Here is a 3,954-nt window from a genome sequence, read left to right as displayed (position 1 = left end):
CCAGACAAGATAGCCCACAACTCTAAGATCCCACTTCACAGAAAGTCTGCCAGCTCCAGGTATTACCTCAAAATCTGTCTTGGACAGCTTCAAAGCAGCTAGCTCCAGGAGGTCCAATCTCACAGATACTGCTTGAATCCATAGCCCCAGATGGTCTTGCAAACCCTGGACAGTGAGTGAAACAGCCTTCTCTTGGCCAGCACTCCATTTTGTAGGTCCCATAAGATATCAATATCCCCAGATAACAAAAAGCAGTCTAAGGAGCCTGCCTCAACATCAATCCTTCTATTTCACTTTTTTATAATAAAAACATTGGAGAAATGCTAGGAATTGGCTGTATTCTAGAAACAAGTCTGCCCCACGCCTGCCTTCATTGACTCAGCACCAGCAATTATCTCATCACCAAATATGACATATGTACATCCTTGCCATCACAGTCTGCTCTGTTTTGCTGTCTCCATGCCTCCCCTGTTTATCTGTCTCTCTGTCTCTGTCTCTGTCTCTCTCTCTCTCTCTCTCTTATCCTCCCTCTGAGGCAGCCTTTATCCACCCAATAAATCTCTTGTGTGAGATCTGTTGCTTGGTGTAACTTTTGCAGCATTCCTTGACCTGGATCTGCTAAAGTACTCCTGCTCCTCAGAAACGACAGCAGTAGAGGTTTTTTAATTGGGGATTTGAAGCACAAAATAGGTAGAGTTACAGGAAAAGAACATAAACCTGCCAGTTAATCATAACAACCTCTTGAAACAAATTAATGGATGCAAAGTAGTCAGAACAAGAAAATAGTAACAACAGGTAGTCATAACAAGGTAGTCAGAGGTAGTTGTATAACCTTTTGAAATAAAGTGCTATGCCCAGTCTGTGGGGACCTCAAAAGACCATCAGGGAGGCCAACTCACTGAAATGCAAAAGCAAGGTTTATTGTACATACATTAAAAGTCAGCAGGGACCTTGTCAGCATAGCAACAAGAAGAGGTACCCTACCCTGCTAGAGGGCATTATTTAAAGGCAAAAACCAGAAAAGCTATATTAGCGGAGTGTGGGGTGATAGGTTAGGTCCTGATTGACTTGTATCTAGGGACTTTTCAGAAATTTTATTTTTGAACCTAGCCTTTTGCTTGTCAAGGTTTCTTATTGGCTGACTTAGAATGGGGACATTCTGTGGTTGTCTATACTTTTCCAGATGGCTACCTTGTTACTTCTGTCCCTAACCATTTCTGAAGAATGGAACGTTTGATGGGAAATAGCTTACATAAGACACAAGGTGGAGGCAGAGAGAAAAAAAATGGAAGAACTTTGATTCATTTCCCCTTGTTTTAGTGACTACAGTGAATACAATCATGGGTTCCTAACAGTTATCTCATAAGTATCTTCAGTCCTGATTTGACATCTGTTGTATTGTACCCAATCTGTCCTTCATGAATTTTATTAGTAGGTTAAGAATATGAAACCCATCCAGAAGAAACAGGAGACGCAAAAGAAAACAAGAAAATATGGGACCATGAAGCGAATACTTAGTCTCAGAGATGAGAGACTTAAAGAAAAGGATAGATTAAAGCCTAAAAAGAAAGAGAAGATAGATCCCAGTGCGCTGAAGGAAAGAGAAGTCCCCCAACATCCCTCCTGCTCATTCTTCCAGTACAATACACAGCTGGGTCTGCCACACCACATCCTTGTTGACACCAACTTCATCAACTTTTCCATTAAAGCCAAACTAGACTGTACTAGTCCATGATGGACTGTCTGTACGCCAAGTATATCCCTTGTGTGATGGCTGAAATTGAAAAATTGTGCCAGAAGTACTTAGTGGCACTAAGAATTGCCAAGGATCCACGATTTGACTGACTTCCATGCACACACAAAGGAACCTATGCTGATGACTGCATGGTACAGAGAGCCACTCAGCACAAGTGTTGCACTGTGGCTACAGTTTATCAGGACCTCAGACAAAGAATCTGGAAGATCCCTGGAGTTCCTATCATGTATAATTCTTACCATAGATACAACACTGAATGGATGCCAGATGCTTATGGAGCTCCTCGGTTCTAATCCTTACTTGACCAAATTCACCTGCCTTTTTTTACCAACTACCTCTGTTGTCAGTTAATTAAACACACTTTTTGTTGTTTTTTTAACAAAAAAAAAATACAAGATCCCAAAGTCAATAAACCAGGTTTCAAATCAACCCTGTCTGGCCTTGCATTCTCTTTTCTGCTTTGTCAGTCCTTCTCTAACTTTAGCCATGTTGTCTTTGATTATTCTGAAATAATCGGTGAAGAAACAACATACATTCCCTAGTGCTTCCCAGAGCCCACCTTGTTGTAAGAAGAGAATATCTAATTTACTCCTGTTCTACAAGACTATCTCCGCCAGAGAGAATAAGAACTCCTCTAGGTGAGAGATGGATTTTTTTTCCTAAGTGCTCTATATCTAGATATATGGCTGTTATTCTTTTTTTAAATGCTGCAAGATCCCCGGTGGCAGTAGGCAGCAGAAATGCTGTAGGTCCCAAATGGTGGCAGCAGGCCATGTGGTGGCAGACAGTGGGCCCTGGGAGCAGCCAGTCCCAGTCCCAGGCAGAGACAGCTGCTGGTCCCCGAGCAATGGCTGGTTCCAGGTAGGGAGACACATGGCGGGTGGGCAGAAGACAGAAACATGGATAGACACGACATGAAGGGTGAGATTGAATGTTTATTCAGGGGATTATGGAGGAGGAAGGGTGAAGGGGGGACAGAGAGAGAGGGAGAGAGAGAGAAGAGGAGAAAAAGACAGAGAAGGGGGGAAGCAGAGAAGTGGGGAGAGAGGCAGAAGCGAAGCTGCCTCTCCGAGAGGAAGATGGAAAAGAGAGCGAGCTCAGGCTGGAAACTGAAGATCAGCCTGCCTCAGTGGATGGGGAGGGTAATGGATGTGACTTGTCTCTTAAAGGGACCAAAACCATAACAATGGCAACATGTAGGCTTGAGTAATACTGATTCTAGGTTACTAGTCCTGAGAGTCCCATACCCAATCCCCCCAGGATAGTACCTAAAAGAAGGCTAAGGATGAAGGCTGTCATATGCTCTCCCTTATGTCTACATAGCCATGAGGGTTGACCCCCATCCTTCCAGCATGAGGTCTAGAAACTCCTGAACAGTTTGATAAGTTATTCTCAGAACAAGACTGACTAGTGAAAAATATCCCCTGATCTGCTATATCAGTAGGCACTATAGGTCTTCATTTTGTCCCCAATGCCAGGCAGTTCCCCCTTGTCTCAGCATTTCAACCAATTCTGGACAGGGAGCATGGAAAGATGTCTTCCGTCCTGCAACTCCTTTAAGCTGACAATGAGGTGTTGTCATTAGGGCCCAAGAAAGCTGAAAGTTTAGACATGGGTAAGGAGGAAATTCAGACAATGGGGCACTCATCAGAAGTATCTGGTTTGCAACTCTGTTAAAGTGACAAGGAACATTCACATCAGCTGGACTATTTGACATCAGCTTTCAGCAATTTCGGGGCTCACAGTTATTTGGAGCAGGTTGTAATGAGCAAATGGTGCTTAGATGTATCTGTCAATCAAGTGAAACTTTATTGAGATAAGTATAAACTAGGAACAGAAATTAAAATTTATGTACTTAAAGGAAAATAATACATTTGAAACTTTTAGGCCCATATTGAAATTTATGTCATAGATAAAAGCAGATAACAAGTCTGTCCTATCCCTTAGAGACAAGCCCAGCCAACTCCCTCTCCTGCTCACCCTGAGACAGGTGGATCTTTCTTTCATTTACAGTCTGAGCTCTTTCCCTTTCTGTCTGTCTCCCAAAGAGGCAGCTTATGTCTCTCTCTCCTCTCCCAGCATCTCCCTTTCCCCTTTCTCTGTTTCTCTCTGTTTCTCTCTGTTTCTCTCTGTTTCTCTCTGTTTCTCTCTCTGTTTCTCTCTCTGTTTCTCTCTCTGTTTCTCTCTCTCTCTCTCTC

At 43.0% G+C, this 3,954-nt stretch overlaps 1 pseudogene; it reads left to right on the top strand.

Moving 5' to 3' along the window:
- Window positions 1–1,480: 1,480 nt before the first annotated feature.
- LOC101996127 lies at window positions 1,481–2,049 on the top strand (annotated as a pseudogene).
- The last annotated feature ends 1,905 nt before the right edge of the window (window positions 2,050–3,954 follow it).

The sequence above is a fragment of the Microtus ochrogaster genome, unplaced genomic scaffold (genome assembly GCF_000317375.1).
Source record: "Microtus ochrogaster isolate Prairie Vole_2 unplaced genomic scaffold, MicOch1.0 UNK122, whole genome shotgun sequence".
NCBI lineage: Eukaryota > Metazoa > Chordata > Mammalia > Rodentia > Cricetidae > Microtus > Microtus ochrogaster.
The sequence above is the reverse complement of the archived record's forward strand: the minus strand, read 5'-3'. Positions and strand labels throughout refer to the sequence as shown.